At 50.1% G+C, this 12518-nt stretch overlaps 1 protein-coding gene across 3 annotated transcripts in view; it reads left to right on the forward strand.

Moving 5' to 3' along the window:
- Positions 1-2900: 2900 nt before the first annotated feature.
- The window catches only part of MINAR1 (membrane integral NOTCH2 associated receptor 1), a 41746-nt gene continuing 32128 nt past the window's right edge, over positions 2901-12518 (forward strand). For 2 of the 3 annotated variants that reach the window (XR_009562828.1, XM_030878446.2), the window contains exon 1: positions 2901-2988. The gene's annotated coding sequence lies outside the window, so the exon portion shown is untranslated. Of the gene's footprint in view, positions 2989-4189; positions 4322-12518 lie in introns of those variants that run through there. The other variant, XM_060293743.1, reaches the window with a different exon arrangement.

Raw genomic sequence — 12518 nt, forward strand, 5'->3', positions numbered from 1 at the left:
ATTCTTGGGCTGCTCAGAGGAGAATCAGAGAGTGAGGTGCGAAGCATTAGCCATGGGGCACCCATGCCAGGGGCATGATGTTTTTTATTGTGCTGTTTGCCATTTTGTCAGGCCAGCAAAGCAACATCTCCTCTCGGGATCTAGAAGTAGATTACAGCTCAGCCTTTCAGGCCAGAGGAGGGAACAGTTTCCCTGTGCTTCAATTTCTTGTTCTTTGGTACAAACAAGATTTTGTCTAGACGCACAAGATGCAAGGCCTTCTCCTTCCTCCCTTCTCCCTCCCCTCCACCCTCCCTCCCTCCCTCCCTTCCTTCCTTCTTTTCTTCTTTCCTTCCTGCCATCTGAAAAGCCACAAACATCTGCTGAGTGCCTATTATGATACTTCCAACTTTGCACTTATTCGGTCTTCCCAATGAAACTATGAAGGTTCCTATTCCACTTCTGGAGATGATGAAACAGAAACTCAGAAAAGGTTAAGAAACTGTGTGTGTCAAGTCAGCAGGTGAGCTGGAGATAAAAATGTTTGCCTAATGATACCACATCCAGTGTCTTTTTCTAATACTTCAATATACTTAAAATGTACCCAGAGGAGATCTAATTATGATGGACCAAAAGGTATTAATGTGTGAATATACACAGCCTTCTCCCCTACCTCTATCACTAAAGAGAATTCTGATTTCGACCACGGTTTTCCCTTTCCCTGTCTAGAAGGAGGAGAAAATAGGTAGATCTACATTGCAGAGTAAGGGAAGGAAGGGGGAGAAGCAGAAGGATGTATGCTATGTACTTAGAGAGTATCTGGAGGATATCGGTGAGAAAGAGACTCTGAAACAGCTGAGGTAAGAAGGAATTACAGAAGACACAGCGAGGAAGATGTTAGTCCCTGAGAAATTCGGATGAAGGACTTGATTAATGATACATTTCTTTTGGCTGCTGGACTGTGTTTCATTGACAAGGATACTTTACTGAGACTGGGTCACGGGGATCCCCATAGACTGCTGAAGGTTTCATAATCAAGCTCGGATTCTGTCTGAGGGAAACCATGTTTCTCAGCCCATATATTAAACGTAAGTAAAATCCGACATTTCAAGTGTTAAAGGATAGAAAACAAGCCACGTAATTTGTCCATGTTCACACAGGTAGTTTATATCATTTGATGGATGTCTATAATCAGATCTTCAGATTCCAAATTTAGGGCTGTTTCTCTTACACCATGTTGGGTTTTCACATCTTTACCAATGATATTAAGAAATGCAATGTGGGGATCTGGGAGGGACTCCATAAGAAGTGGGGGGAAAGTCGAGGTTGGGGCTTCCCTGGTGGCACAGTGGTTGAGAGTCCGCCTGCCGATGCAGGGGACACGGGTTCGTGCCCCGGTCGGGGAAGATACCACATGCCGCGGAGCGGCTGGGCCCGTGAGCCATGGCCGCTGAGCCTGCGCGTCCGGAGCCTGTGCTCCGCAACGGGAGAGGCTGCAACAGTGAGAGGCCCGCGTACCGCAAAAAAAAAAAAAAAAAAAAAAAAGTGGAGGCTGGATGGTTTCCGGGTGCTGATTCCATTTCTGTTTGTGGTCTGGTGCCTGGTCCCCCATCTCCTCCTCTGTCTCCTTCTGTTCTCCAGACGAGAAAAGGAAAAACAAACAAACAAAAAAACCCAACAGCAACAACGAAATTTTACTTACCCTGGGAGTGTAGTGCTATGAATTTATATCATTTTCCCCCAACTTTATGCTTTGGGTCCACAGAGAAATGGTGACTACGGTTTGGTATCATTCTGGCACAGTGAGTGATGCAGAGAAATGACCTTCACTCTTCCCCAGGAGGGCAAGATGGCATGGGTACCAGGATGTCCCTTGTGTCTGTAGAAAAGTAAAGGGACTCATAGAATTCCAGCCTCTGTCCAGAGAGTAATGCCAAAGCGGGTGGCCAACCAGAAAGTGAGAGGACTACCTCCCAAGGCTTCTGGGACAGGCTTAGGGAAGTTGGGAGCCAGGAGGGAAAGTCCTTTGTAACTATGGATACAACTAGCCACCTTCTGGGTAGAATCTAGTGATGTTAGGGTCTGAGATCTACACTCCGCATGTTCATTTTACGCTGTTTTAAGTTTAAAACGTTGGTTTCCAAACAGTTCTTCTGGAAAAAAATTTAAATCAATCTCTAGCCTGCCTCAGCTGAACTAAAGAGAAAAGAAGATTTTTGTCCCTTCTCACCTTTTCTCATTTTTGTCCATTTTGTCCCTTCTCACCTTTACAAAGTTCTGGTTTTTCCTCCCAGTGCTTAGTGTCTATGGTGGTATTTTGTGGAGAAATGGGAGAAAGAACAAGAAAAAAGTAACACTTATTGATATATATATATATATATATATATATATATATATATATATATATAAATTTGCTTAGGTCTCAAATAATTTTCCTCTGAACTCAAGGAGCAATGAGGATCCTGAGAGGCTCAAGGTCACTTCAGCTATCACTAGACCTCTTACCTTGACACACTTTATTCCTTGGACTTACGTCTCTCTTTGCCAAAAACAATATTGCAACAAAAGACAGGCAGTACTATTTACGATTTTTAAATCTCCGGGGCAAGGTAGAATGAATCAGACAAACTTTGCTCCCATCTTACCCTTTCAGATCCTTTCCCCCTCTCTATAGAAGGGGTTTCAACTTGCCTCACGAGAGGTACTAAGAGGCAAATGGATTTTAAACGTCGGGCAGTGAGGAGCTCTGAGAAAATCAAGTAGTCAGCACGTATCACCCCGATCAGGCATTATTTAAAGTATCCATTTATTAGCAGGTTCACTTTTAGAGCGCTGTCGCCAGCGACATCCAGGCAGCGCGAGAAGGGAGGCTGAAACACGTCTGAGTCCGCCCCCGCCCCGGGGCCGGCGCTCAGACCACAGGTAGCAAACGTCTGAGCTGGGATCCTGGCTGCGCTCCCGGAAAAGCCACCGACTGCGGCCCTGGGAGAGGGCTCTGTCCCCGCGGAGGTAAGCTCCTCAGCCATTCTGTTCCGCGACTCGGTAGGGGCCTTTGCTTTCCTTTTGCAATGGGATCTGTCGGTTCTGCAACTACACTCTTTTTGCTCTTTTCTTGACGAGGGGACCCAAAGTGCTGTTCATTGGAGCTTCCCCAGCCGCAGGGACAGGATCCGTATAGATGGTGGCCCCAGAGGCGGCTGCTGCGTTTCAGCCCCACTGCAGCGCGCCGGGCGACTCGCAGAAGGCCTCCAGTTCTAATGGATGTATCCAATTTGACTTTTGGAAACCCTGGGCTTGGGGGTGTGTGTGTTTGTGTATTTGTGCGTGTTTGGGGAGGGGGTGATCACGTGACTGCCAGTCGCTCCAATCTGGGTACCATTTAAGCCCAGTGCAGCCAAGAGGGAAAATCAATGAGCGAAGTGACCACTCTGCCCTGGCCTTGCAAAGGACTGCGGAGTCGGAGGCCGGGGAAGGGTGAGCCGAGTGCACCGGGGAAGAGGAGAAGCGAGGACGCCGTTCGCCCCTGCTTGGCCGCTGGGGGCCGCAGTCACCTTCAGCTTAGGGGAGCGGGGAGACGCGAACCCCTTTGGCGGCTCCGGCCGCCGGGCTCCCTCCAGCGCACAGCCTCGGCTCGCTCACCCCCAGAGCTGCAGCCGCGACCCGGGACCGAGCGGACGTCGCCTTCCCCGAGCTCTGGCTGGGCCCCCATCCCGCCCTACCCGGCCGCAGCCTCCAGACAGGCAGCCACTCGGCGCGTCTGCCGCGCCCCTCCCGGGCCCGCCCCCTCCGTCCCCCGGGTGCGCGCAGTCGCTGCCCGTGCGCCCTGCCTGCCAGCGCGCCCCGGGCGGGCGAAGATGAGGAAGCTGAGCCGAGCTCTCTGCTGCCCGCTTCCCGGCCCGCGCCGCTCACCGCCCGCAAGCCCGTGACGCGGCGGCGCCGGCCGAGACACAAAGACCGCGGCTGGAGCCGCCCGGGGGCTGAGGCCACGTCCCGGGGCCGCTGCGAGCCAGAGAGCCATGCGAGCCGGTGCCGTCCGCCCGCTGCCCGGGAGAAGCCCGAGCGCCCGCCTTCGCCGCCGTGCGCCGGCCCCAGTCCCGGCCGCAGCCCGGTGGGCGCCGCGCAGGTGAAGGCAGAGCCCGACCCGGGGCGGCCGACGCCACAGCCGCCCCAGCCCCCGGGGTGCGGCCTCTGGTAAGAGCCCCGGGGTGTCCGAGAGGCGGCGGGGCCCGGCGGGTTCCGGAGTCTTCCCGAGCCGCGGCGTCTGAGGCCGGGCTGACCCCGGCGGGAAAGAAGTGGGAGCCCCGCAGGGCGGCGTGGGCCCGGCGCCGGGGGAGCCTCGGAGGTAACTTCGGAGAGCCCGGGACGGGCGGGGGACGGGAGCGCACGTGTACTTGAGTGTGCCGGTGCGAGGTGTGTACGCCGTGTGCCCGCGGCTCGCCGCACACGCGCGCGGGGTGTGAGGTCTGGGGCTGCGGGCGCACCTCCCCGCCTCCCCTCGGCCCCGGAGCACTGCGGGCCGCAGCGTTGGGCGCTGTGATGGGCAAGGTGTGTGTGCGGTGCTGGGCTTGACCAAACCTGGTGGAGAGATCGGGGCTTCGTTAAGCGAGTCAACGGGAAAGGATCATGCAGTTTGGGGCAAGTTTTCATGGCTGAAAATTCCCTTGTAGAAAACGGTGTCTTGAGGGTTAAATAGGCGAGCACTGTGTGCAAAAAACCTGACACATCAGAGGCGCAAAGTAAGACGGAAAGCTGGACGAACCCCAGCTGGACCGACCAGTGCCTCCAATTCTTAAATTGAGATTTCCAGTCACGTTGACGTGGAATGGGATCGTTGTTCTTCCCGAGGAGATAAGGATGTTCAACTTCACCTGCCAGAAACACAGAAGCCAGGCCTGGCGGGTGAGGAGCGTGCACTCACACCCTGTCTACCTCGTACATCTGCAGCATTCCCTACCTGTTCCGCCCTCCCTCTTTAAGCGAGTATTCCTCCGGGCTACCACATCCAGCCAGGGTAACCGTTTGTCTACTCTCTCAAGGGTGCCGGGAGCTTCTGGCGGCATTTGAGCCGCTTCACTGGAACAGTGCCCAATCCAGCATTGTTTTGCTGGAAGACTGTAGCCGTATTAAACTGTTGTGTAAGGTGGTTGGGTTCAGGCACACTTTTCAGTGGGAATTAAGTATCGTTTGCGGAAGACCTCAGCTGGGGGATCCAGAGTCTCTGCGATAAACAATAGAGATCAAAAAAAAAAAAAATAGAGATCTATCTTAGAGGCTTCTAGCCCATTTGTCTTGTGCAAGAGGCAAAGTCCATGCTGCCGCCCTCATGGCTGTGATTGGGAGCTTCACTGCCCCAGCTGGCTGCGATATTACGCGTGGCATAGAGAGTTGCCAGGAGTGGTTTGGCAGCAGGGTATCGAGCCAGGTATGCACCCCTTTCTCCAGCAAACAAACTGTCGCCACCGCCTCCCCCAGATGGAAAAGTTGGGTAAATGACCCTTCCTTCCCATTTCTATGACCACCAGCATCCCTGGAGTCCGCTCTGCAGGTAGAAGACAGCAGACAGCTGTGGCCGCAGGATGTCTTTTGGAATGCGACCCTCGCAGCAGTATTTTGAGGACAGTTGAAATAACAGAAGGAGCTTCAAGAGAGTAGGGTGCCTACTGCTGCAGGGAGAGTTGTACACCTCCCCGTTAGGGGCTTTCTTTCTGTGTATCAGAGGAAGGTAGAGCAGGAGACAGAAGGGGGAGTCTGCAGAAAGAACACATTTAGAGATTTTCTTAGGTTACTGGAACCTGGAAGGAAAACCTTAAATGTCTGGTCAATAGAGTCTGATTTTTATTGTGCGTGTCTGAGAGGTTTGTATAAATCTGAGTCTGTGTGCAAATAAATGGCCAGGGAAATAATAGCTCAAACAGTGTATTTGCATTTCTGATGATTTTGGTGAGGAAGTGTTGTACAGCAGTTAATACTTGGGAGACAGACAAAGGTTTCTTTGTTGGTGATGTGTTCTTTTTGAATTTTACATATATAAAGTCCTTTTTTTTTTTTTTTCCTGGCCAGTGCTAGAGACAAAATTGATACATCTTTTCAGCTTCCAAAGCTTTTGTAGCTATTAACCCTCTGATATTCCCTCCGAGACATTCAGTTGCCTCTGTGAGGTTAAGATGTCTGTCCTGTCTCTACCCACTGCACACAGAACTGGTCTGGGGGTTTTCTCACTCAGGAGTCCCCGAATAAGCCCTTTCTCAAATCTTGACAAAGGTGAAGCAGAAGGCAGTGTTGCATCTATGGCTTTGTGCTTGCGGGGGCAGGGATTTGATAACCAAGAGAAGGAAGGGGAAGACCCTGCTCCCTGCTTCTGCCAAGTGGTGATGTGTGTTCTCAAAGTAGCCGGGAAAGGTTCCAGATTCCTCTGTGGCTGTGTTGCTAAAGCCCACTGATTAGCTTTTCCCACTGACATTTGGAGCTTACCTGCAGACTTGGTGTAAATTGGAAAAAAAAAAAAAAAAAAAAGAGGGGTATGGAGTTTAGAGACAGGCAGAGGCAGCTGGTGGCCAGCCTCAGGTATGCTTCTAACTTCACGCTATGACCCTGGTAAGTTACTTAACTTTTCTGCATGTTTATATAAAATGACAGAGCATCAGACTAGACCATTCGTTTTTTTCCCCTCCTTCTCTCTCTCTAAGAGTAGAGCTCTTTAAGAGTAGAACTCTTTAAGTTAAATCTTATATGAAAGTTAAGTATATGAAACAGATTAAAGATGAGGGTGGGACATGGCAGCCTGTTCATTCCCAAGGTAATGTCTGAAGCACCCTCTTGGAACCGTTTACGGCACCCCAGAACACAGTTAAGAGAACCCCTAGAAGCCTTCTCTCCAGAATGTGCCATATTCCCCCTCTGAGTGTTTGAAATGAACTACTGTGGTCGCCTAGTTCTGTGTTATTAAGGAGGATCTGGCGCCTGGTCCTCTTCGATGGCTAGCTAACCCCCTACAACGTGGGCTCCAGAAAGATCAGGACGTCTCCAGCCCGAAAGCTCCTAAACAGAGCACAGTAGCTGGCAGGTACGTAGGTACTTAGTAAATGCCTGCTGCATGGATAAGAAAGTGAGGGAGTAAAGTTATTTTGACCGAACAGGGACTAATGGATGGAACGACTGCAGTATAAACCTTAGGAGGGCAGGGACTTTGATAGACTTGTTGCTGCCTAGCACAGACAGATTTTGGCTCATTGCAAGAAAAACCTTTAAACTAGTTCAAGTTGGGAACCGATTGCTCTAAGAGGTCAGCAGCACCACGCGTATGGTGGTTATTATTCTGCTAATAAAGAGTCTGACTGTCTCTCCTTCTGGGAACATGGAGGATTGCAGTTCCCTGGCCACATGAAATTAGATGTGGCCTTGTGCCTTGTTTGGCTGGGAGCTTTCAGGGTTAGCAGATGCCTCACTTCTTTGTTCTCCCTTTTCCTCTGCTCCAGGACAGTCAAAGTTCCATGGGATTTCCCTGGCAGTCCAGTGGTTAGGAGTTGGAGCTTTCAAGCTGCTGTGGCCTTGGGTTCAATCCCCGGTCGGGGAGCTAAGATCCCATAAGCTGCACTGGGGCTGCCCCTCAGCCTGGGCCCCAGGCTGAAGGTGATGTGGGGCAGAGCCCCTGGCTGACTCACCTTGGTCATGTCCATGGATAAGAAATAAACCACTGGTGTTTTAAGCCACTGGAATCTGGGGACAGTCCTGCTGCAGCATAACCTAGCCTATCCTGATGGATGCAACATGTAAAGAGCTTAGGATAATGCTGGTCTGGGATCAGAACACATCAGCATAGCAGTGTTATCCAGGAAGGCCAGAGGTTGCTGAGACAGGGCTTCATGGCGATTAGAACCTTGGTGTGATTGAGGCATGTGTTGTCATCTTTGCTGGTTGCAGAGTTCATTTGCTAATATACCCAGGCCAGTCTTTTAGAGAAGGACCCGTGATAACCAAAGGCCTGACGCATAAGACATAAAACGCTGGCTTAATAGGTTAGTGGGAAGAAAGTGAATCGTTAAGTGTGTTCACCGGTCAGGGAGAAATGCCCATTAGAAGGCAGATAATAAAAAGAAGCTCTTGGGCTTCCCTGGTGGCGCAGTGGTTGAGAGTCCGCCTGCCGATGCAGGGGACGCGGGTTCGTGCCCCGGTCCGGGAGGATCCCACATGCCGCGGAGCGGCTGGGACCGTGAGCCGTGGCCGCTGAGCCTGCGTGTCCGGAGCCTGTGCTCCGCAACGGGAGAGACCACGGCAGTGGGAGGCCCGCATACTGCAAAAAAAAAAAAAAAAAGGAGCTATTTTGTGAGCTTGGAATGAAATGTAGGGGAGTTAGTGGAGTGAGCTGCAGGGCCAGTGTCATACGGCTGTGACATGCTGTTGTTTCCTTTTTTATCCAAGTTCGAGAACTACCTGCTGAATGCACTACATACACACACACAGACACCATTTAATGCCATCTTTAGCACGTGATGTGTTGAGCACGATTACTGTATGATTCTTCTGGGGCTCTGTTGTCCCATGTTCTCAGCCGACGGGAGCTTTCACGGCAGGCTTTTCTACTGGCTTGGCCTATAGGAACGGTGGCCTACAAAAGCTCTCAGCCAGCGAGCCCCCCACCTCCTCTCCGCCGTGGAAGCCTTCCTCAGAAGCCCTTCCACCTGCTGTGCCCTCTCCTCCTGCCTTTCTCCTTGTGTCCTGGCGAGCAGTTTTGACTTCCAGTGGCTAATGTGCTTTGATTACCACGTTGCGGCCTCTGTAACATCACTGGGATTTTGAGAAAGAAAAATGTATGCAGGATGCTAAACATGCAAGCTTTATGGTGACTTAAGGAGACTTCAAGTAAACAGCTGAGAAAACAAACCAAAAAAGGTCAATAGGCCAGTAGGGATTGATGGGAGTCCTGTGGGTGTGAAGGGCTCTAGAACCTCCTGGAAGCCTGGAGGGTTGACCACGGTCGTGAGAAGGCCAGCCAAGAGACACGGGAATGGGGCCTGGAGTTGAGGTTGGAGAACATGGAAAGCCGTTTGGCATTGTGGGTGCAGGATGGAGAGCAGGTGGCAGGCAGGTGGGTTGGGGGCGATGGAGATGGGTAGTGAGTGGGCATGGGTGCGGTGGGTAGTTGGCTCTGGGCCCTCTCTCCCTATCTGTCCCGCCGCCACGGGTGCACTTCCTGTGCCGTGTTGAGCATACCTCGTGCAGCTCTGCCTCTCCCACCGAACTGTGGGCCTCTGGAGGAGTGGGACAGTGTCTCAGTCCCCGTCTTGCCCCAGTGACCGGCACGGAACTGGCACAGGCTGGGCAGTGCAATAACGCTGTCCCTGTGGAGGAGGGAATGAGCATCGCGTCGGATGATTCAGAGGCCCTCTGCAGGGGCGGGGGAGGCCTGGCTCTGTAGCTGCCGCATGATGAAAAATGGAAAGATTCAGTCCGGTAACCTCCGTCTGAGTCAACAGTACGGTGTGGCCACTGGAAAGATCCTTAGCTGAAAGATGGCGTCCGGAACGAGGAAGGGGACATCCGTTATCTTCTGTACTTCAGTATAAGGAGGCTTGACTCCAGAAGCCCACGAGCCAATTGGAAATTATTTAAAGTACCAGGGTGCATCAATGCCAAGATGTGTCTAGTCTGGCATTCCCAGGCAACTGTCAGGGCAAGGACAGTACCAAAGCCTCTTGGGGATCTTTTATTGTACTGTATTGTATTGTATTTTTTAGATTAATTTTTATTGGGGTATAGTTGTTTTACAGTGTTGTGTTAGTTTCTGCTGTACAGCAAAGTGAATCAGCTATACGTATACATATATCCCTTCTTTTGTTGAACTTCCTTCCCATTTAGGTCACCACAGAGCACTGAGTAGAGTTCCCCGTGCTATACAGTAGGGTCTCATTAGTTATCTATTTTATACAGAGTATCAGTAGTGTATATGTGTCAATCCCAATCTCCCAACTCATCCCCCCCGCCGGGGGGGTCTTTATAAATGTAGATTTCAGGCCTATGCCTGATCTGCATGGGCAGAATGTCTGGGCTTGAGGCCTGGGCCCCTGTTTATCCCCCCACGGTTACAAGTGCTGTTTGGAGTTGCCTGAGGAAGGGGAAGATGCGAGTCAGAGACCTCGTCCCCATCAATAGGAAGGATACAGGGCGGTTGCAGCTAGGTCCTGAAGTGAATGGTTGGAGGACGCCGGAAGGATCAGTTCCCTGTCTTGGGGCCGTGGTGCCCAGGCAGGCATGGGTCAGGGTTGCTGTGAGCTTGGAGAATGGGGAGAGGGATGTGACAGTATGACCTTCCCCGTGTCCAGGGTTTTAGGATGTATTTCAGGATTACAGTACAAGAGAGTCCTTATCGACATCACGAATTATCATTATCCTCAGTTGCCAGTCAGTAGAGGGTTCTACCTGACAGGCTGGGCAAACCAGATCTTATTTGATCAATTAGAGCAAAGCATTTGCCTTCTGAGAAGGACTGCAAACCTTCCAGCTATGTCAACCCTAAATATAAGAAAGTGGAGAGGACAAGACTTCCTTCCTTGCCTGTGTGCACTGGTGGTCAGGGATTCAGGCCCTCCATTAAAGAGGTACCCAGCCCCAAGACGGCCATGTCCTAACCCCCAGAACCTGTGAATCTATGACCTTACGTGGCGAAAGAGACTTTGCAGATGTGATGAAGATCTTGAGATGGGGGGATCATGCTGGATGATCGAGGTGGCTCAAAGTAATCACAAGAGTCTACCAACGGGGAAGAGGAGACAGAAGAGTTAGCGATGGAGATGTGACCACTGGAGTAGAGCTCAGAATGATGTAATTGCTGGCTTTGAAGCTGGAGGAAGGAGCTGTGAGTCAAAGGAAACTGGGCAGCCTCCTGGAGCTGGAAAGTGCAAGCAAACAGATTCTCCCTTAGAGCCTCTGGAAGGAGTGCAGCCTTGCTGATACCTTGACTTAAAAACCCATTTGGTCTTCTGACCTCCAGAACTCTAAGATGATAAATCTGTGTGGTTTTAAGCCACTATATTTGTGGTAATTTGTTACAGCAGCAATAGGAAACGAATACAGCACAGCCTCTGAGATGATCGATATTTGCCACCTAAGTGTTGGGAAGCATCAGAACTTTGCAGAACCAGAGGTGTAACTTTAACTTTTTCTGGGGAATCTGATCAGATCTGATCAGATCTTCACCTTGGTCAGTGTTTCTTGAATCCTAAAACTCTACCCTCTCTACAGTGAACTCAACAGAGGCCAAAGGTTCCATCGACTGCAGTTTCGGAAACACAGTAATAAAAGTTCAACACTGTCCCCAAAGTGTGAATAGTCACTGAGACCACATAGCCACCGCAGTTATAAGACAGCCACACACAGGATCTAGATTATGCATTTACATTTATAATGAAATGAAAATAAACAGGTAAATTAAGACAAATCATAGAAAAATGGCATACCATTTTTCCCAAACGGCATGTATAGGAAAATACATGCAAGGAGGGTTGGAAAAACTTTCCTAAATGAGAAATGAACTAGAGGGTTCTTATACTGTTAGGAAACATTTTGACTTCCCTCAAATGGTATCTGTCTGTACCTCTTCATCCCAACAGTCATCATCTGGTCCAGGGCCTCATCTCTTCCTGGGAAGTCAAAGGTCAGGAGGGAGGCTGACATAGGGATGATTTTAGGTGGATAGAGGGGAAGTTAAGGATGCTCCCAGCTCGCATTATTTTTTCACTGTAAAATGGAACATGAGTGGTGCCTGAGCTATTTTTGGAGATGTTTTGGTAAAGAACATAAACACCTTGGAGCTAAATATTATATCAGAGACAATAAACTAATAAATAGTGTTTATTTGCGCATCATATTGTATAAAGTGCCTTCCTGGCCAACCAAACATGCCAGTCATGCTTCAGCCTCAGGACCTTTGCACTCGCTGTTCCCTCTGCCTGGGATGCTTGCTTTCCTCTGCATGTGGTTTGCTTGTGGTTTCCCAAATAGGTATTTGGGAACTTCATTCAGATGTAATCTTTCCCCTGAGGACTTCTCTGAACATCTTATTAAAAATTGCAAAAAAATAAAAAAAAATAAAAATAAAAATTGCAGCCCCCATCCCTGGCCCCATGCTTTCTAACCCCTCCTCTATTTTTCTCCATAGCATTTTCCACCATCTAATGTACTATTCATTTTACTTATCTATTTTGCTTATTATCTGTCTCCCCACTAGAATATAAGCTCATGAGGGTAGGTGTTTTGTTTTTCTTTTTTTTGGTCTTTTTGAATACCCAGCTGTATTTCTTTTATTTTTTTATTTTTTAAATTTATTTTACTTCATTTCTTTTTTTTTGGCTGCATTGGGTCTTAGTTGTGGCGTGTGGGCTCTTCATTGTGGTGTGTGGGCTCCAGAGCGTGTGGTCTCTGTAGTTTGCAGCATGCAGGCTCTACGTGAGGCATGTGGGCTCAGTAGTTGTGGCGTGCAGGCTTAGTTGCCCTGTGGCATGTGGGATCTTAGTTCCCCGACCAGGGATCGAACTCACGTCTGC

This window comes from Globicephala melas, chromosome 2, assembly GCF_963455315.2.
Source record: "Globicephala melas chromosome 2, mGloMel1.2, whole genome shotgun sequence".
Classification (NCBI taxonomy): domain Eukaryota; kingdom Metazoa; phylum Chordata; class Mammalia; order Artiodactyla; family Delphinidae; genus Globicephala; species Globicephala melas.